Source organism: Terrapene carolina, unplaced genomic scaffold (genome assembly GCF_002925995.2).
Source record: "Terrapene carolina triunguis isolate 2854851 unplaced genomic scaffold, T_m_triunguis-2.0 Scaffold983, whole genome shotgun sequence".
Lineage (NCBI taxonomy): Eukaryota > Metazoa > Chordata > Testudines > Emydidae > Terrapene > Terrapene triunguis.
Window position 1 is genome coordinate 437,389 of NW_020665334.1, and position 22,348 is coordinate 459,736.

The 22,348-nt window shown below is 46.5% G+C and overlaps 1 protein-coding gene across 1 annotated transcript in view; it reads left to right on the plus strand.

The window, feature by feature from the left end:
* The first annotated feature begins 611 nt into the window (after positions 1–611).
* Positions 612–22,348, plus strand: part of TMLHE (trimethyllysine hydroxylase, epsilon) — a 38,568-nt gene continuing 16,831 nt past the window's right edge. The window contains 1 exon segment of the mRNA XM_024199091.2: positions 612–707. The gene's annotated coding sequence lies outside the window, so the exon portion shown is untranslated.

A 22,348-nucleotide genomic window follows, 5' to 3' on the forward strand; every position in this document is an offset into this window, starting at 1 on the left:
TCAGTGGTGGTGACCAGAGCCATCAGGGACCCTTTTTGACCAGGTAGAAAACCAGACACCTGGCAACCCTACATGTGTCACTGTGATGTAGGGTGACCAGATGTCCCGATTTTATAGGGACAGTCCCAATTTTTGGGTCTTTTTCTTATACAGGCTCCTATTACCCCCTACCCCGATTTTTCACATTTATTGTCTGGTCACCCTACTGTGATGTGAGGTCATGCCAACTTCACATGTGATACAAATGCCATGACACAGGAACATGGCATGGCCATGTGTGACACAGAAACCACTATACTGGAATGTGGCCCTGCCACGCAAGGCTGACTCCACGGAGCCCACATGTACCCCCCCATGGGCGGGGAGACCCGCTTTCCTTTGTACAGGAAACAGGCGGCAGCGCTCTCTGTGGTTAAGAGGACTCCCCACCACTGGACAGGGTCCCTTGCTGTAGTCAGGAGACCTCCCCCGCCAGCTTACAGCTGCTCTGTCCGGAGCCCGCGCTCTCTATGGTTAGGACGGTGCCACGCCGCTCTGTTCGGAAGCCGCATATTCTATGGTTAGGAGGCCTCCTTTCACCCTCTAGTACCGCTCTGGCAGCAGCTCTCGATGGTTCGCAGGCTCCTCTCCTGGGCGGGCCCCCGCGGGAGGCGGGGTGGAGCCGTTGTCGGGAGGGTCCCGTCTGTGCTTTCGAGGCTGCCTGGCAGGTGACTTGAAAGTGCAGGGGGGGAGTTGGGGGTGGTCGGAGGGGAGCTGTGTTATGGGGGAGCTGGGAGTGGCCGGAGAGGGGCTGTGTTATGGGGGAGCTGGGGGTGGTCGGAAGGGGGCTGTGGGGGGGCCGCTGGGGGGGGTGGCCGGAGAGGGGCTGTGTTTGGGGGGAGCTGGGGGTGGTCGGAGGGGAGCTGTGTTTGGGGGGACTTGGGGGGTGGCCGGAGAGGGGCTGTGTTTGGGGGGTGGCTGGAGTGGGGACTGTGTTTGAGTGGGAGCCAGAGGCGGGGGCTGTGTTTGGGGGGAGCTGGGGGTGGCTGGAGGGTGGCTGTGTAACGGAGGAGCTGGGGGTGGCCGGAGGGGGGCTGTGTAACGGAGGAGCTGGGGGTGGCCGGAGGGGGGCTGTGTTTGGGGGATGACCGGAGGGGGGACTATGTTTGAGTGGGAGCCAGAGACAGGGGCTGTGTTTGGGGGGAGCTGGGGGTGGCTGTGTTTGGGGGGGACCCAGAGGGTGGGCTGTGTATGGGGGGAGCTGGGGGTGGTCGGAGGGAAGTTGTGTTTGGGGGGAGCTGGGGGTGGTCAGAGGGGGGGCTGTGTATAGGGGGGTGGCCAGAGGGGGGCTGTGTATGGGTGGAGCTGGGGGTGGCTGTGTTTGGGGAGAGATCCCAGAGGAAAGCAACAAAAATGTCAGGTTTTCTAAACCTGTTATCATGAGGAAAGGTTAAAAAAATTGGGCATATATTGTCTTGAAAAAAGACTGATAAGTATTCAGATATATTAATGCAGGGGTTCTCAAACTGGGGGTTGGGACCCCTCAGGGGCTCGTGGGTTATTACATGGGGCGTCGCGAGCTTTCAGCCCCAATCCCAAACCCCACTTTGCCTCCAGGATTTATAATGGTAAATATATTTAAAAGTGTTTTTAATTTATAAGGGGGGGGTCACACTGAGAGGCTTGCTATGTGAAAGGGGTCACCAGTACAAAAGTTTGAGAACCACTGTATTAATGGTTGTTATAAAAAGGGTGGTGATCAATTATTCTTCATGTCCACTGAAGGGCCATATCTGGGTGGGGAAATTGTATGCCGGGCCATGAATGTAGGACTGGGGCAGGGGGTTGGGGTGCGGGAGGGGGTGTGGGAGGGGGCTCAGGGCAGGGGGGTGGGGTGCGGGAGGGGGGGTGGGAGGGGGCTCAGGGCGGGGGGTTGGGGTGCGGGAGGGAGTGCGGGGTGCAGAAGAGGTTTGGGATGCAGGCTCTGGCCAGCGCCGCTTACCTCGAGCGGCTCTGGGGTGGCAGTGGCATGCAGCGGGGCTAAGGCAGACTCCCTGGCTGCCCTGGCCCCGCGCCGCTCCCAGAAGTGTCCAGCATGTCCGGCAGTGGCTCCTGCAGGTGGGGTGGGGTGGGATGGGGCAGGCGGCTCTGCTGTGCGCTGCCCTGTCTTTGGGTACCACCCCTGAAGCTCCCATTGGCCGTGGGTCAATTTCCCTGTGTAGACAAGTCCTTAATGAACTCTAAAGTAAATTGTATAAATGGGCCAGCAAAAATCTACGGTCATCAGGATTTGTAAATATCTTATTCTTGTTTTTATCTTTTATTAGTAGGGAGATTTCCTTTCAATTTATCCAGAACTTGCTAATGCCTCCTTTGGGTTCTTTTCTTATTAGTTGGTTTCCTTCCCCTTGCTAATCAAGGCCTGTTTAGTTGCATGATTATCTTACTATTGGCTCATCAAGGATGCATAAGTTGCTTCTGCTGCCTCATTCATGTGCTACAACTCTATTCTTCTCCTATCCATAGGCTTAACTTCCTAGTATATAATAGTAGTTGAGCATTTGTGGAGATGAGAATAGCTCCCCCCAAATGTCAATTTCATTCCTCACTGCTTACCACCTTAACAGTACTCTAGGATCAGGTAGACTTCTTCATCTGAAAATTCAGTTGCTTGTGAATCTCATTTTCCGTTCTTCCTGCTTCACTAATGTTACAGGTAGGGTGGTTTCAAGTATGAGGGCAACTGTATCTCCTTTGTGTTTCAGATCTCTCAAATCTTTTGCATATGTTAACTGAGCAGTCTCCCTAAACTCAGGACCCTTCCTTCCTTTTTTTAATAGTTCCAATTTGGATGTCTTTGGACAATCATAGGAGCAGTTCCAGGCATCTCCAAAGACACATCTGGAGTTTTTGGTGTATAGCAAGAGCCACATAAATGTATTAAAAATTGGCTGAGTAATATGCTTACAGATAGTGATTTGAGCTGTTTAGCTTCTGAGCAGTTAAATGCAATTAATCTGTCTGTCTAAGCTGTTTTCAAATGTCCAACTGTATAGCCATGATTGAATCCAGGCCACTTTGCCCTGCTAAATGCATAAAACTGGGTCTGCGAGCTCTGGATGTGGCAGTCAAAGCCCCTCCTGTTTCTTGACAATATTTTCTCCCTCATAAGCAAACAGACTTACCTTTAAAAAAAAAAAAAAAAAAAAATCATGCACAAACCTCAGGAGGCTTCTGAGCAGTGGAGAAGCATATGGTTCGAAGGGGTTATTTTAATAGCATTCATGTGCAAATCTCTCAAATTCAGCTTCTTTTGGACATTGAATTGTGAATTGCACTAGTCCTGTCTTACCTTTGAGTTTTGTCTCAAGTTTTAGATATCCTCTACAAATCTTGCTGTTAAGCAGCCCCCATTGAAAAGTGGGTCTAGAAGTCTAGCTGGTTTTGGTGCCACTAAAACCTGTTTCACTTCAGATATATGGATATAAGTCTTTGAAATGAAGCCCACTGTGTTCGTAAGAGTTGGGAAGCAATTTAACAATTGCTATTTTAAAAGCTGATATCAGATAACAATGCCCTTCTTTTTTAATCTTGTTTGGTTTTGTTATCAATTCTTCCAGCTATTGAATAGTATATCTTAGCCATAAATCTCTTGTTTGTGCTTCACTCTTTTCAGCTTTCATGATTCCGAGGCCCAGCTCTCTGTATCTGGGCTTCAGCTGAAAACAAAAACTCTACTACTTTTCTCTTTGAAATCATATCTTCTCCCATTACTTTGTTTGCTGGTGAAGTAAACATACTTCACAGTAATTGAATTTGCACTGAACACTCCCATTGCCTGGTAAATAGGAAGTAAGGAACCAGAGGCAGCAAGACCCATCCCATTTACACTTGATTTACCCTTGAACTACTTGGCATACAGTGTTAGGCCAGGTCTACACTAGAAACTTTTGCCAGTATAGTAATGAGAGTGTGAGGTGAGTTTTTTACAACATTTCTATACCGACAAAAGCCCTAGAGTAGATGCAGTTATGCTGGCAAAAAAACTGCTCTTGCTGGTATAGCATATTTCATTGGAGGAACCAGTGTAATCTATACCAGCAAAAACTGCAACTATGCTAGGAGAGTTTGCCAGTATAACTATCCTGGTAAATGTTTTTTAGTGTAGACTAGGCCTACATTTCTTTGCTCTATGTTTCATTCACCTCTCCTATATGGGAACTTGATAAATGAATTGAAAGTTAGCTTGGTTTCAATCTAGTGTCTGTAAATACCTCTATATGTAACTTCTTACAACAGTGCTGGATGAATTATGTTAGATATCCTGATATACCACACATGGCTCCAATACACTTTTAAGTAATGGACAAGCACCAGTGTTATGAGGCTTTTGTAAATACTCCTTGTATGTCCCCCTCTCATGGGATGAAGGGAGTTGAGAGATACAGAAAATGTGGGCATGAAAAATCTGTCTTATTAGCTGGCAGCATTCTTCCTCAGATTTAGGGTTTAGGGTTCCTGAGGGTTTAGCCTGGAAGGTCTGGGGTGGGAAGACGGGAGAGGAAAATGTTGAAGGATGGATTAACACATGTACCTGCATAAACAAGAGGAGAATTTTGAAGATGATTTGGATGTGAAAAGCAACTTCTGAGTTTCTAGGCAAAAGTGCATATTGCTAATATGTATCAGAATTGCGTCTGATTTCAGAATTACTGCAGACCAACAGCTTTTAGTTGAGTCAACGAATGAGATCATGTCACTTTACACATCTAATTTTAGATAGTGTCAATTGTGACAGGGAAAAGAAAATTCCCCTTGAAAGAGTTCATTCTGTATAGTTGGGAGGAGAAAAATACTTACAGTAAGCCAAATGTGTTCAGAATCGAAATGAGCCATCACCTCTTCATTAATGAGCAAGAGATGGAATAGTAGGGGTTAGATTTTTTCAACATTTCCATGGAATGATACAAAACCCCCTTCAGGGTATAGATATTTGCTCGTTATATTTGCTCTTGTTCTCATTTTGAGTATATTCCCATATTTTGTATAGCCCTCTCTCTCAGAAAAATTACAAACCTTAATTCCTCTTCTTATTCTAGTGCTTGCACATGTCCATTCCTATTTAGGTGTGTGCGTGCCCCGAGCACAGCTGTCAGAAATGTTTCCTCTAGTGGTATCTGTCAACTCAGCTTTAGAACCCCCTCGTGCCACACACTCATAGTGTCAGTATAAGAGGGCCCTGCCGATCCCTCACTCCTCAGTTCCTTCTTACACCCGTGATGACTGTTCGGAACTCCCCTTTCTTTGCCTTGGCAAAAAGTTTTTGGTGGTTGTCCTTAATCGGCTATTTGTGTATAGTTATCTATAGTTAGTTGTAGTGTTTTAAAATTAGTAGTTTTAGTAGATTCTTAGCAAGTTAAGGCTAGCAGGGCACCTCTCCGTGTCTGGAGAGGAGGTCCCGGCCCCTGGCACCAGGGCATGCCTTGGTCCCCGGGGTTTAAGGCGTGCTTCTGTGGGAAGCCTATGCCCAACAGTGACCCACACTTGAGTTGTCTCAAGTGCTTGGGAAAAGGCCATAGAAAAGACCTCTTCCAGATTTGTCAGGAATTCAAACCCAGAACATAGAAGGACTGGGCAGCGAGACTTAAAGTCCTCGCTCAGTGGTTTGAGCATTGGCCTGCTAAACCCAGGGTTGTGAGTTCAATCCTTGAGGGGGCCACTTAGGGATCTGGGGAAAAATCAGTACTTGGTCCTGCTAGTGAAGGCAGGGGGCTGGACTCGATGACCTTTCAAGGTCCCTTCCAGTTCTAGGAGATAGGATATCTCCATTTAATTATGGAGGCCACGCTGAGACCCGCCTCGGAACCGAGATCAGACTCGACGCTGAGCACATCAGCATCTGTGCAGAGTGTACTGCCAACTGCTAGAGGGCCGCAGCACCATTCCCCGAAGAAGAGGCACTGCAGGCACCACAACAAGAGCTGCCCACCGGCGCCAGAGAGCAGCAGCAAGGGAGATAGGGATGGAGCGAGACCCGGGATGGGTTGCGCTCCCACAATGGCAACCAGCCCCAACGACCATGCCGGTGCCACAGACTCCGCAAAAGGAGCTGCACTCCAGCCAGCACTGCGCCAACCAATTCACGGTCCCTTCAATGCCAAAGGCATATGCGGCAGCCAGGGACCTTTTGACTCTGCCAGTACCAGGATCCCCTGGCAGCACCAGGAAACACTGAGGTTTCCACCATTGAGAGACTGGTGCCAAGACCCTTCTCTAGGAGGAAACCACCTCTGATTGCCTCCCCTCCACCTTCCGGCACCAGGAGGGTCGGCAATGCTGTGGGGACCACACTTCCTATGCCTCTTCCTTCCCGGGGTCGGATTCAGGCACCTATTCCGGACCATCGGCGCTACAGCCACCGCTACAGAACCATCGGCGCTACAGCCACCGCTCCCCATGACCATCGGTGGCTTCCAGAGCTACAGTGGCGATGACGGTGCAGAACACCTGGCCTGTGGGCCCATGGGGGATGAATCCCATGCAATGACGATTCTGGAACGCATGGGCTTCCTCCAGGCCAGGGCGCCAGTTTGCGGAGTTCTTTCTTGGTCCGGTTGGAGACTGTGGCACCACAGCAACGAGAGACGCTGGAACCGACCAGTACCAAGGGAGGAGCTGCACCTGGTACCAAACATGGCACAGGGCTCGGCATGCAACCCGGTACAGACCCTGACGTGCAGCCCGGTTCTGTAACTGGTACCGAACAGTAGGCTCAGGCATCCTGAGTAGAGGAGGCGATGGAAGAAAGAACAGCTTTTCATGCCTCTTCCTCTGTGACATTCCTCTCTGGTGTTATCTGGACCGGTGATCTGCGAGGTCACTCCAATCCTTGGCTCTGGGAGCCAGCCTCACCTTGCTCTGCTGTGAGAACTCCCACTCCTGGGCTGTCCATGCACAGTCTCTGGCATGTAAGCTGCTCCCAGCTACTTGTAACTGAATGACACTAGCCAATATCTCCGGTCCCAGACACAACCCTAGGAACCTCCGTCTTGCAGTGTCCAGTTATACCCGCTGGACACTGCAAGCTTATGAGTTCGTCAATTTAACAAAGAAATTGATATGTACCAGGCTTGTTCTCCCAAGGGGAGCCTCTGACATGCTTCAAACCAAACGCACTGCTTCAGGTAGAATAAACAAACAGATTTAACTATAAAGATAGATTTTAAGTGATTATAAGTCAAAGCAGAACAAGTCAGATTTGGTCCAATGAAATAAAAGCAAAACGCATTCTAAGCTGATCTTAACACTTTCAATGTCCTTACAAACTTAGATGCTTCTCACCACAGGCTGGCTGGTTGCTCTTCAGTCATGCTCTCCCTTTTGATCAGCGCTTCAGTCACTTGGTGTGGTGTCTGTAGATGTAGGTGGAAGAGAGAGGAAGAGCATGGCAAACATCTCTTCTTTTCTCGTGTCCTTTCCTCCCCCTTGGCTTTGCGCCCCCCCCTCCCCCTTTCAGAGTCAGGTGAGCATTACTGAGTCTCTCCAAGCAAGGTTGAGCAATTCCCTGGGTGTGGCCTCATGCAGGTGAGTCATTGCAGTGTAGCTCCCTTGCTGGACACAGATGTTGATGGGTTGTTTGATACCCCGCCTGGGCATTGCTTACTTTCCTTGCTGTCGCCTCTGGGGAGCTAATATCTGGCTGATTCCCCCAACTTACAGCATGTTTTAGTGACAACCATACTACACAATTCTCATAACTTCATATGCATTAATGATATACATATATGGATAGAGAAATGACTTTCAGCAGATCATAACCTTTCCCCTGATACCTTACAAGGCATGCTTTATATGTAAGATCACGATTATATAAAAATGAGGAATATGGGGGTTACAGCACGCTCCCCCAAAGTATAGAATGTCACATCCTCCTCTTCACTGGATGACAATCTTATAGCGAAGAGGGCTTCCCCACCCTCAAGATGATTTAAGGGCCCCCCCAAGACTTGCTAAAGCGGGTGGCTATTTTATTTAGCATCAGTGCCTGCAAAAGTCACTCTGCCACTGCGATGAGGCGATAATGAAGCCGATTAAGGTCCTGTGTCAGACACCTGCCTCCCTCTCACCGACAACCAAGAGAACGGAGCACAAATATTTCATTCCAGCTCAGGGCTGTGAATTCTTACTTTCTCATCCCCCGCCAGGATCTCTCGTGGTGGTGGCGGCCAACGAGAGGGACCGGCAAGGACAGATGGGTCATGCGCGGAGAGCAAAGGAACCAAAGAAGTTAGACTTACTCGGCAGAAAAGCATACTCAATGGTGGGGGGCCTCCAACTTTGCATAGCGACCCAGCAAGCATTGCTGGATCGCTATGACTTTAACATGTGGGAGTCAATGGACAGATTTAGAGCGAAACTCCCTCAAGACAACCAGCAGGCATTTTCAGCTCTGGTGGACAATGGCAAGACTGCAAGTGGCCTTGGATGCTGCTGATTCTGCAGCTAGATTCATGGCCACCGTGGTTACCATGAGAAGGAGCTCTTGGTTCCAAGAAGCTGGCTTTCCTCAGGAGATCCAGCAGACACTGCAGGACTTGCCCTTTGAAGGTTCTTTGCTCTTTTCAGAGCAAACAGACACTAGGCTTCACAGCCTTAAAGATTCTAGGGCCACATTAAAATCTCTAGGGCTGCATAACCCGTCTCAGCCTAGAAGGCAATACAGACCCCAGCAGTTAAGCGCTATTACGCCCAGCAGCCTAGCCATGACCAGAGGAGGGGAAGGAGTAGAGGATTCAGTTGCAGACCACCTCCGCCGCCACCGGACCTTCTCAATTGGGCCTACGCCGCTCAGGCAACTTGAGACACTCGTTTTGACAAGGTTCTCGAGGATGACATACCAACCCCCCAATCTCAGGATCTATTCCCCATCTTTTCCGACTGCCTTACCCACTTCCTCAAGTCCTGGAAATGGGTTACTTCTGACCGCTGGGTTTTAAACACAGTAGAATCAGGGTGTGGTTAGATGTTCGGCTGCGTTTGTTCTCCCTGTGTGCTGTCCCAGCTCTGTGCAGACAGTTGACACAGCAGACCTCGAGTGAACTGCTCAAAGACCACAAAGTCCGTTAAGGTACGAAGGTACCCAGCCAGGTTTATTGTCGACGAAGCACGGTGCTAGTATCACACAGACTCTAATACATTCATGCCCATGACAATGGATGCAGCTCAGTCAATGGTGGGACATTCCACTGCCCCCTAGGCTGGCCAAAGACATTCCCTCTGAGATACATCTTTATACACCAATACAAACAAATTACATATTGCCCCGATATATCAGGGTGCCAGCCATTGCCTTGTATATGTTGGTTTGATCAAAACATCTCTATCCATCGTGCTGTCATCCTGACCTTATCTTTAGGATGGGTCAGTGTGTTCCTGTTATCTTTGGGTAATGTGCTGGTATCGAGGTGTTCTGGTACCACCCTTCTGGAATGTGCTTGCATGAGTACTCTGTGCCCAGCACCTCTTAGGAATATGCGTTTTTGCAATATTAGCTCTGTGCTTGCCAAATTCTGAGAGCAGGGCCTGCCTCTTGCTCACAACTTGACTATGCTTCAGCAAGTTTTGACTGTTACTTTAGTTCAGGCCTAAGGCCTCGGATACAAGGCCTTATGTTTCAGACCCTCTTCTTAATACATGGAGTATACCCTCCAGTTTCTTTCTACGTTCTCCCGCACCCCTCCCCCCAGTTCCCGGTCCCTCTTGAGGGAACCTTCTGACAAGCCTCTGCTAGAGCAGAAGGTGCAATCCCTTCTTTGGATGGGAGCCATGGAAGAGGTTCCAGGTCAGCTAAGGGGAAAGGGGTTCTATTCAAGTTACTTGCTGATTCCCAAAGCCAAGGGAGGCCTGAAGCCGAGCCTAGACCTGACCAAACTCAATCGTTACCTCAAAAAGCTAATGTTCTGCATGGTCTCCTTGGCGTCCATCATTCTGTTGCTGGATCCAGGGGACTGGTATGCCTCCCTCGATTTGAAAGACTAATATTTTCATATTTCAATATTCCAAGGTCACAAATGATTCCTGAAGTTTGTGGTGAATCAGGGGCATTATCACTTCACTGGCCTCCCGTTTGGCCTTTCAACTGCCTGGCTGGTGTTTACCAAATGTATGGCAGTGGTAGCAGCGTTCCTAAGGAAAAGAGGAGTTCATGTCTTCCCGTACTTGGACGACCAGCTCATCAAAGGCCAGTCCCAGCACAAGTACAGTCCGACATTGCCCTTATACAGTCAACCTTCTTGGAGCTGGGCCTTGTCATAAACATACAGAAGTCAACTCTAACACCTGTTCAAAGAATAGAGTTCATCGGAGCTCTTATAGACTGGACGTTGGCAAAGGTCTGTCTCCCGGACGAATGTTTCCAGGCAATTTAGTTGTTCCCTTCAGTCGCACCCCATCACAACAGTCAGACTGTGCTTAAGCCTTCTCGGTCACATGGCTTCCTGCTCATATGTAATGCAACACACAAGGCTGAGACTCGGACCTGTCCAGGCTTGGCTGAGCTCGTTGTACTCCCTGTCCAGGCACCAACTGGACAGGGTCCTCACTGTGTTGCCTCAGGTCCTTGACTCCCTCAAGTGGTTGCTGGACCACAGAGTATTATGCAAGGGAGTACCCTTCGCAAGGCTCCAACCATCTGCACATCTGGTCTCCGACATCTCAGCGCGAGGTTGGGGAGCCCATCTAAGTCATCTCAGAACACAAGTTCTATGGTCACAGGAGGAGCTATTGCTCCATATCAATATCGGAACTCAGGGCGGTCTGCCTAGCTTGCCAGATGTTCCTGCCCCATATTACAAACAAGACAGTTTCAGTTCTCATGGACAATACGTGAGCCATGTATTACATCAACAGGCAAGGTGGGGCCTGTTCATCCCCTCTGTGTCAGGAGGCAATCAGTCTATGGGATTTCTGCATCATTCATGCAATCAAGCTGTAGGCTTCTTATCTACCTGGGGTACAGAACCACCTCGCAGATCACCTCAGCAGGTTCTTTTCCGCTCACCACAAGTGGTCCCTTCACCCGAATGTCACGTGGGACATCTTCCGCCGGTGGGGTTATCTCCAGATAGATCTGTTTGCTAACCGTGCCCACAGGAAGTGTCAACAGTTCTGCTCCCTGAGGAGTCATAGCCCAGGATCCATCACAGATGCCTTCCTGCTGACATGGTCTGTTATGCCTTTCTGCCCACTCCATTGATTCACGTGATGCTGACAAAAATCAGATAGGATCAGGCGCGAATCATCCTAATAGCTCCAGCTTGGCCCAGGCAGCACTGGTATACAATGCTAGTTCAACTGTCCGTGGAGACATCGGTCACACTTCTGCTCCACCCAGACCTGATTTCCCAGGACCACAGGCATCTGCTCCACCCAAATCTTGGCTCCTTGCTTCTGAAAGCATGGAGTCTTCATGGCTAAATCCCAATGAGCGAGCCTTTTCGGAGCAGGTCTATAAAGTCCTCCTAGGCAGCAGGAAACCCTCCACAAGGGCTGCTTATTGCACCAAGTGGAAGTGTTTCTCCTTTCAGTTTTCACAACGTGGAATGTCCCCTCTGGAAACCCTCTTACAACTCATCTTGGACTATCTTCTATCCCTGAAGGAGCAGGGCTTGGCCCTCTCCTCGATCAAGGTCCTCCTGGCAGCCATCTCTGCGTTCCACCCGAAGATAGGCAATAGATCGGTCTTTTCTCATAAGACGGTAATCTGCTTCCTTAAAGGCCTGGAGAGGATATTCCTTCAAGTGAGGAAGCCAATCCCCCCATGGGATTTGAATCTTGTCCTTTCAAAATTGATGGGACCACCCTTCGAGCCACTAGCAACATGTTCACTACTTCACCTTTCATGGAAGGTAGCTTTCTTAGTGGCAATCATATTGGCCAGGAGGGTGTCAGAGAGCCATGCCCTCACTGCAGAACCTCCTTATACAGTCTTCTTTAAGGACAAGGCACAGTTACGTGCACACCTGAGCTTCCTTCCTAAGGTGGGGTCCCAGTTTCACTGCAACCAACCCATATTTTTGCCAGTATTTTACCCTAAACCGCATATTAATGGGGAGGAACAATGCTTGCACTCTCTGGATGTTAGGTGGGCTTTGGCGTTCTATATTGAAAGGACCAAGCCATTGCACAAACCCCACAGCTCTTCATGGTGATAGCTAAAAGGATGAAAGGTCTTCCCATTTCTGTTCAGAGGATCTCGTCATGGGTAACATCTTGTATCAGAGCTTGCTATGACCACACAGGCGTTCCCCCTCCACTGAACTTCACAGCTCATTCTACAAGGTCTCAGGCCTCATCAGTGGCCTTTCTCACTCAGGTCCCCATTCAGGATATCTGCAGAGCAGTAACCTGGTCCTCAGTACATACATTTTCAGCTCATTATGCCATTACTCAACAGGCAAGAGACCATGTGCAATTCGGCAGAACAGTACTACAGTCAGCTTGCCCCTCAACTCAGAGCCCACCTCCGATGCTACAGCTTGTGAGTCACCTAAATCAGAATGGACATGTGCAAACACTCAAAGAAGAAAAAAATGGTTACTAACTTTTCCGTAACTGTTTTTCTTCAAGATGTGTTGCACATGTCCATTCCAAGACCCATCCACCAGCCCCACTCTCGGAGTGGTCGGTAAGAAGAAACTGAGGAGTGCAGGCTCGGCAGGGGCCCCCTTGTACCAGCGGCTCTAGAGCCAAGCCGACAGATACCAATAGGGGAAAAAATTCCAACAGCTGTGCTCGGGGCGTGCACATACCTAAATCGGAATGGACATGTGCAACACATCTCATAGAACAATAGTTAGGGAAAGGTTAGTAACTGTTTTTTTCCCTTGTCCAGCTCCAGTTTTCATGTGTGTGGACTTCAATTTCTGTAGTAAAACTGCTTTCCCAAAGTGTAAGAGCAGCTATCTTAGTGCTTTATTACTGCTCTAAAGTTATTGGAGAAACATTCCATGTACTATCTTGAGACCAGTGTGGTGTGTTGTAATTTTTGTATATTGTTGTAATTTTCACCTGTGAACTAGTGAAAGGGTTGGAGGGATGAGAGAGAACGGTTGATCTTTCTACCTCCAGCCCTCCCAGGTGCGTTTACACAGTGTTGCTGCTTTAGATGGACTAACCTGTCAAAACTAGATTTATATATTTTGCCCTGATGTCCTGTACCCCATTTACTGGACTAAACTTTAGGGTGAGAGAGGGAGCTGACCTTTGAACGATCCGATTGATAGACCTCCTGAATCCAGACAAGGCTACTTTCTAAGTTTGAATGATAGCACACTTGGTACACAAATTTGGTTTAGGTGTAGAAACAGATTGTTCCAGCAATCTGCTTCTGGTTTAAATGGGGATTGAGTCACTGGAGGATTTTTAATCCTTAGAACACTAGCAATTTCCAGACTATCAGCCAAATGATTGCTTAGGGGATGTGGATAAGTATCTGATGTTGTCTCTGTAGACTACGGCTTACTCCAGCATCATCCCATGTTGCTTAGATCAAAAGTACATTATCCTGGTCTTCTTAATATCTGTTTAAAAGATTCCTTAATTTGAAAGAATAACATTCAGTGGACGTGAAAGCGAGGCTCAGCCTGTTCTCTGTGGGTGATGATGGACTGTGGGGGAGAGATATGTGGGAAAAGGGTGGCTTGACCTTTTTTTCCAGTGGAAGCCATGGCTTTTTGGCAACAGTTGCTCAGATGATGCTGTTTGGTTAGTTAGCCATAACTGGCTATGGGGGCAGAAGTGCCAGCAGTTAGGGAGGGAGCTGAACTCTGAAAAAATTTTTGTCAGCTTCCTGATTAAAATCTGTTTTATCAAAACAACCGACTTGCCTAGGGTGCATGTGTGTTGCCCTACTGTTAGTCAGATCTATGGAGGGGCAGTCTACATGGGTTCAGGGTGGGGAGGCCTTTTCCTACTCAATATTATCATCTCTTCACCCACTGGGGACAATGTTATCTAATACTTAGCACTTACATAGCATTTAACATCCTCAACGTGTTGTACAAACTTTAATCCTGCCAGCACCTTTAAGAATTAGGTAAATATTATTATCCCTGTTTACAGAAGGGAAAGCTGAAACAGAGATGTTAAGTGTTGTGTCCATAGTTCTAGTCCCAAACTTAGTCCACTAGAATATGCTGCCACTAGATTACATATGAGCTCTCTACTCAGTTATACATTGATTCTAGTCCAGTAGGGTGTCTGATTATTAACTCTTCTGGCTATAACAAAATAACTTCTATGATAGCATGCAGAGTTATAAAATATTTGGGGTATTTTATTTGCTTCTTTTAATCAAACCCTGAGCATATGTTGATGTGTGATATAAAACTTTAGTGCTGAAGACACCTTTAACTTTATAAGAAAGTTAAATATTTTCCTATGTAGAAGAAATAATGGAAAAAACACACATACAAACTAGGCAAGAATTTTCAGTTTGTTGGGTCTGCTCTGATTTGCATTTATCAAAATGCCCTGGACCCAGATAAATTTTGGCCCTGTCTTCACTACAGTTCAAACCCATGTTAGTGCAATTTTTTCTAATATGGTTTGACCCAAAGTTCACAGAGGGATTATTACTTCAAATTTTATTGATCTGTGAATTACAATAGGTTTCTCTATGCTTCTGTCAGTGATAGTTAATTAAGGGGGAGGGCATTATTTTTATCTCTTCTCCAGCAGGTGGCAGTACACCTCTGACATGTTGAGAGCTAGCCTTCCTGCATTTAGTCCAGGATTAATTAGTGTCAAAGTACAGACCCAGCAAAAATAGAACCATGTTAAATTGGACCATTTGAACGAAGTAAGTACTATCGTAAATGTGATCATGTGTGGGGGTGATAAAAAGAGGGTTAGTCTGCTGGAAAAGAGAATTACAGAAAGAATCATGTGCTGTGGTCTTTAAAAAGAAGCAGATGAAAGTCTTGATACAAATGAGTTAAGAGTTGGCAGATTTCATAGACCAACACCAACTAAATCATCCCAGCCAAGGCTTTGTCAAGCCGGGCCTTAAAAACCTCTAAGGATGGAGATTCCACCACCTCCATAGGTAACCCATTCCAGTGCTTCACCACCCTCCTAGTGAAATAGTGTTTCCTAATATCCAACCTAGACTTCCCCCACTGCAACTTGAGACCATTGCGTCTTGTTCTGTCGATACAATTACTGCAAGGTGGGTCTTGTCTCAAGCAGTCAGCATTAAACACCAGTATTTGGTTTATGGCTTTCGTTTCTAGCAAAATTAATTGCAAAGCTGACATTGTCCCCTGATGTCTTTACTGGCTACTTAACTGTTGACATAACCTTAATTGTGGGGGGAAGGGGAGTGGGGGATTTGTCATAGCAGAGATCCAGTGTGGAAAACTGCCTGCTGCTGCAGTGTAGTGGAGTAAATCCGGAAGATTGCTTCTTGGCAGAGAAAATAATCCAGATTGATACAAAAGTGTTATCCACTACTTGTGGTGGTGGTGGTGGTGGTGGTGTTTTATAAGTGGTACTTGTGCTGTGTAACATGTGCTCCGTAAATCCTTAAAACTGCTGATATGTTACTATAGGAAATGCATTATGAGCATCCATGTAATTTCAGACACCCATCATCACTGAGTTTTATGTACCTATCAATTATTTCACGTGGTTTATGATTGGACTTTCAGTGCTTGATATAGTTTTACTAACTCTCTCATTTACCCCTGGCATTGAATGGTAACCTTCCTAAGGGAGGCATCTCCTTATCAGCCTTCGGCATTATCCCTGTTTAGTCAGTATTCTCTTCACAAAGGTTATTTTAACTCTAATAGTGCGGCCTCAGGATGGTTGGTTGCATTTTCTAAAGCAACATAGAAATTCTGGATTAAAGATGCAACTGTCTCTCCAGGCAACCAACACCGAATATTTATCCTGGCTGAGACTTGCAGACAATATATATTTTTCCTCAGGCTGCTTAGGGGAACAGTTTGCTTTTTAAAAAACAAAACAGAACTAATGTTTGTTGGTTGCAATACTGAAATTCTGTCCTATTTCCTACATTAACAAGTCATTAATTGGAAACATTTGGTTTTAGTTAGAAGCTTGTAAGAAAGTAAAGGATTAATTAAAGGAAGAGTAAATATGAGCCATTCAGCATTTGATGAAAACCTTTTTTAAAAGCCAAATTAGAACAAGAGTTTGCAGCCCCATTGATTACGAGTAAATGTTGTTGTGTTTAAACAGTGCTGGATTAACAGCACTGGACTATGAAATCCTCTTTCCCAGGTAGTGCCAGGTATAATGTGGGGTTTTGTGGGATGATGGTGATCTGCTCGCTAAAAACTGGATGGAGATCACAGATTCATTTAATACTCTACCCCCCAAAAAAAATAAAAGTCCTTGTATTGATTAAAATACTTGGATCCTAACTAACTTCCTTTGCTCAATATTTTTCTTTCCTTGAAATGGGAATTGAAAGCACTTTAATAAATGACCTGAAAGGCCATCTGATTTCACTCACTGTAAGTTCTTCTTGTATCCTCTGCAGAGAGGCTATTCTGTTACTTGCAGCTGTAGTCCCTATGCCTCCTATAGCAACAAACGTGTTTCTTTACTCTTTCTCCAGAAGGCTGTGCTATGGTGTTTTTTCTTAAAAACCCTAAATAAGCAGTGGTGCCGGTATGTTTAAATTTTTCACCCTTTTGCATTCCCTTCCCTAGTAGTCTCTCCCTCTCACCCCCATACTCTTTGTCTTGGGTTAAGATTCTATTGACATGTTTCTATCTTTCTCACTCCTGTTAATCTTGGCCTTTTGGATAAATCATGTAAAACAATATCTTAAGTTCTCTGTGTACAACTCTATCCTGCCCTAGTAGAGGGATGGGCTTGATGATCCAATACATCTCTCCCATCTGAAACTCCTCTGATCATTTGGATTCAGGCTGAGATGGTTTAGCTGCTTCTTCCAACTACCCACTTGTTATTGAATCTTAAGGGACCTTGTCTTGACGCCTCAAGCCATTGCACTTCTCTGCATTGATAACTAGGTCTGTCTGTAATGTGGACAACTTAAAGGTCAACAGTATAAAGGTAAGCTGAATACAAGAAAATTTAGCTGTCTAAATGGCTAATTTTAATGAGGACAGGTCTAACTTGCTGCTTTCAGTCAGGATTCGTTAAACTGGCACCCAAGGTAAATGTAAATGCTTTCTAGTATATGGATTTTTGGTTTCAGTTTCTCAAATTCTCCTTTTAGTTTTAATATCCATAACTGAGACTTGAATGAAATACACAGAATGCACTTATTGCAGTGACTGATTCCTGCCAACAGAGCAGAAACACAGTATGATTCTGATTGGATTAGATAAGCAGATCATTTACCCACTAAATGTTTTTATTCTCTGGCAACCTTTGATACTGAAAGAGGAAGGAAATAAAAGGATTGGGTGTGGAAGGAGATAACTACAGTTCAAGCTCCCAAAGGTAGAGGTTGTTTTCTTAACAGGTTTGTAGCAGCAATCTTTCTATTTTGTGTTCTGTATATAGAAATGTATATAGACCCTGTGGTTTTCTTTCAGCTAAACTTGTGGATGCTCCAAAAGCTGAAATGAACCACTGTGCTCTTTAATATATAGTATGAAAGGAGAGGTTGTCATGAAATACCAAATGAATGGTATGGTGTTGAGCTAGACTGGGCTTTTTCTTAACATGCTAGTTGAACTTCATCGAAGTCATTAGCTAAAATTAGCCTTTTGACCGGCAATCTGTAGTTTACAGCTCACCAAAATGAAAGTTTGTGTCGTCCTTGCAGAGTGTTTCAGAACTGAATACATTTGGTCTTATTTACTCGACACTTTGATATCAAAGCACGAGATACTTTATCCTTACATTGGCTAGGTAATTTTTGTCCCTCTTCTGCACTAGTTTATAACTGACAATTAATACAGAAGTGTGTATCTCACCTAAAGAACCACCCATTTGTAATCTGAAGCAATCCAATTCTTGGTTAAGCTGTTTCTGTTAGCCCTGTTTTATGCAAAACAGATCTAAGGAGCAAAAACTGTCTAGATTTTTTTTTTTTTTTTAAAGCCAACGTGAGAGTCTCAGGGATATCGTCTCGGGTTCAGTGTGTACAATAGTATGTTATACAGTTTGGATTTGTAAATTGTATAAATATCATATAGTTAACTGCTGAGCTCAAGGTAGCATCTTTTGAAGACTTGTTTGCCATTTCATTATTGTAAAGTTTTTTCACCAGATTTGGCTAATTCTCTTTTTAGGGCTACTGATGTTAGAAGTACGAATTTTGTCCACAAAAACGATTGACTGTTGCTGGCTAGAGCCAAACATAGTGGAAAAGCAGGCACTGTCATCTTTCCTCAGCCAGCTCTGCCAGGGCACCTTATTCCTGAGCTGTAGCACTATGTCTTGCCATTCTGGCCTCAGTTTCTCTTGAGCACCTACTGGACATTGTGTGTTTCTGTGAAGTTAATAATTAGAGACTAGAATGAGACCTGGCTAACTCACTTTCACGAAAGCTTATGCTCAAATAAATTTGTTAGTCTCTAAGGTGCCACAAGTACTCCTGTTCTTTTTGCGGATACAGACTAACACGGCTGCTACTCTGAAACCTGTCACTTTCGTGTGTAGCCATTGCACTGTCTCAGAGCTTGTTTAAACAAACGCTTAGTTTTCAGACCAAGCTGGGGTGTTGGTCTACCCTGCACTAGCCTGCTGCACACTAAGTGTCCATGTGAATCCTGCTGCCACTCACTAAAAGTTCCCTAATGCATACTGATCTACTCCCATATCAAAGCAGCATAAATTAAAGCGCACTACAAAACTGTGTGGCAGCAGGGTCCTCATGGACACCTAGTGCATGACAGCAGACAGCCTACTTCAGGCTAGATTTACACTCCAGCTTGCCACAAACTAGTGTTCATTTAGACAAGGCCTTCCTGTGGCACCTGGCTCTTGGTAATGTTGGGTACTTAGGATTGAAACAAATATCTGATTCACTAATTAATTTGATGTAGATGGGAGCATTATCGGATGGTCAGAGCAAGGGAGTTGGATTCAAAGGGCTCCTGGGTTGTAGTCTCTGCTTCACAGTGACCTGCTTGTGCCCCAGTTTCCCCAACTGTAAAATCGGAATACTTCCCAACTTCTCAGAGCAGGGGAAGCGTAGTTAGTCGTTGTTTGTAAAGTGCTTTGTGATCCTTGAATGAAAAGTATCCAAAGTGCAACTTATCTGACCCCCCCCCCTTTTTCCCCCCTTCAACTGGTGTACATTGGACACCATTTAAAAACTTAACATTGGCCAATCTGTTGTGATTTCCGAACCATGGTATCACCTAATACAGGAATAATGTAGGTGATGACTTTGGTACTAGGAGTGGTGGTGCATGCAAGTTTTCAATGTCTTTCATGCTTGGGCACTTAAGGTGATAATTCAGTGTTTCAAAAGCGCTTGTCCCAAGCCACAGGCCTGTAATGCAGCAGCATACTTTTCTCTTTTCCCTGCCTTCCTTCTACCCCACCCCCTCCACTGCATTGAGCCAAAACACTTTGATTCTAAGATGAAAGCAGATGATTAGCAAAACAGTCTGCTTGCTTGCAGCCTGCTTAAGAGGGATTATTAGGTTTTAGTAACCACCAGAATTAGCAACTTCCTGATTGTTGTTTCCTATTGTCTATGAATAATTTATGGACTGAGTTCAATTAATCATCTTGCTGATATTCTAACCTTAGAATTCTGTTATGTCTAATCTCAAACAACTTCCATTTTACAAAGGTCATTCTGTTTGCTGTTAAGACTGGCAGGTGTTTTTCAGAGAGAGTAGCCTAGTTACTTCCTCCGCTTAGCAGATAGTGTCTTGGACCCAGATCCTCAAAGGTACTTAGGTGCCTAACTCCAATGAGAGTTAGGTACTTACATACCTTTGAGGATCTGGTCTTTGGAAACTTGCAGCCTCTGTATTGCTGCGGTTCTTACCAGCATCTGGATGTCCATGAACAAGTAAAGCCTTAAGTGGAGATGCTGGAAATGAGATCAGGCTCGGTGTTCAGAAGAATAGAAAGGTATGGCAAATCAGAGCAGAGTTAGGGTAAACCTTCTTTCTGATTGATAAAATGATGAAGGAAACACCCAAAATGAGAATTAAAATGAAAGATAAAAATCACTTTCTATATTCTCCATCTCCTGCTTGATGCAGTTATATTTTCCAAACATTCCTATATTTAATATTATTGATCTAAAGCTGTAGATTGAAAGCAGGGTAAAGGGCACCCAGATATCATTGTGATGGGTGCCCTGTCAGTGTTGTTATAATAACAGATGTGGATTCCTGCTGCCACAAAACAGCTGGGTGGGTTCTGATTTAAGCTTAGAAACCTGTGTGGCTGTGTAGTAATTGAGAGAATGTAGTAGTAGTAGTATTCAAAGTTCATTAGTTCAGCAATAAAGCTCCCTATTAAAAAAAAGTATTAATTAAAAACCGGAAGCATATTAAATTATTTTCACTGTACAACTGATGATGGCTATGTAGATGGTGTGGGGCACGGGTCACTTGCTGGTTTGTACTAGAGAACATGGTGGATTCTATGTAACTTGAAACAACTCAGTGCTACTTTGGGCACACTGCCAGGCTTCACCTAAACTTGCTCCTATTACCGTTACTTTCACCTCCCCACACTTGTCTTTCATCTAGCTGTTGTGTTTTGTCAGTAACATAGACTGTAAACTATTTTGGGTTGACCCTATCTTTGCCCTGATTGCCACCTCTGTAATAAAGATAAATAGTAACATAGAACCAGCCATAGTAACATTGGTGTCTCTCCTTCCTCTTGAATTTCCCCAGTATGTGGTGCCATAGGTTGACACATCTATTCTCCAGCACCCAGTGCCTGCTGAATAGAGGCAGTGGACACCAAATATCATGGCAACCCTGTTACAGAAAGAGCTTCCCTGCTGTATCCCGTTGGCACCATATGGCCCCAGCGTCTCTGAACTGTGCCTGGCAATTACATGGTGATCATTTAGGTAAGGGGAGAGAGTGTATGCGCGTGCACGTGTGTTGGTGTGTGTCCACCTCTCAGTGTGGGTCGGGTGGGAGGCAGCCTTTTCTGATCGTGCTTTACAGTGGTGGTGCTTCTTCAGTCAAGTCACTCTTAATTTCCACTAGTGTAAGTGAGAGTAGAGTCAGATCGCAGCCCTCTTACTATATGGTTTAGAGCAGGGGTGGGCAAACTTTTTGGCCTGAGGGCCACATTGGGTTTCGGAAATAGTATGGAGGGCTGGTTAGGGGAGGGGGTCGTGGCCCGGCCCTCCCCCCATCCGCCCCCCCCAACCTCTCCTGTTCCCTGACAGCCCCCGTGGGACCCCTGCCCCATCCACCTCCAACCCCCCACCCCGCTCCCTGTCCCCTGACTGCCCCCGGAACCCCTGCCCCTGACTGCCCCCTCTGGCCCATCCAACCCCCCCCCATCCTGACTGCCCCCCCAGGACCTCTCCCCCATCCAACCACCCCTTCTCCCTGTCCCCGACTGCCTCCGGAACCCTTGCCCCTCGCCACCCCATCCAACCCCTCCTCTCATTTCTGACTGCCCCCCCGGGATCCCTGTTCCCTGCCCTTTGACCAGCCTGACCCCTGCCCACCTCCCCAAACTCCTCTGCCCTCTATCCAATCCCTCCGCTCTCTGCCCCCTTACCGCGCTGCCTGGAGCACCGGTGGCTGGCGGTGCTACAGCTGCGCCACCGAGCTGGAGCCAGCCACGCCGTCGCCACTGCGCAGCACAGAGCACCGGGTCAGGTCGGGCTCTGCAGCTGCGCTGCCCCAGAAGCTCGCAGCCCCGCTGCCCAGGGGCCGCGGGGGAGGGGGAACAGCAGGGGAGGGGCCAGGGGCTAGCCTCCCGGGCCAGGAGCTCAGGAGCCGGGCAGGAGGGTCCCGCAGGCCGTAGTTTGCCCACCTCTGGTTTAGAGGTTTGGTTTGGTATTTTCAGGGACGTATGGGACCAGGTCATCTTCATGCCCTAATGGTTTTGAGGCAGCCCAGTCTAGCAGGCTAAGGCAGAGTTCTAATCCCATCTCAGCCTTGACTTGCTGCGTGGCTTTGAGCAAGCCACTTCAGCCCCTTGTCAGACAGAGAAGCAGACTGGTAAGGCAGCTGACAGACCAGTTAATAACCCCCTAATAGCTCCAGTGTTTAAATTATACCTGATACTTCTTAGCTAAATTCTGCTCTATATGTTACCTGAAGGCAATTCACTATCCATGTGTAGCCTTTCAGCGCAGCCCACGGGGATACATACAGTCACCATGTCAAGATATACCTTGGGCATATCAAAT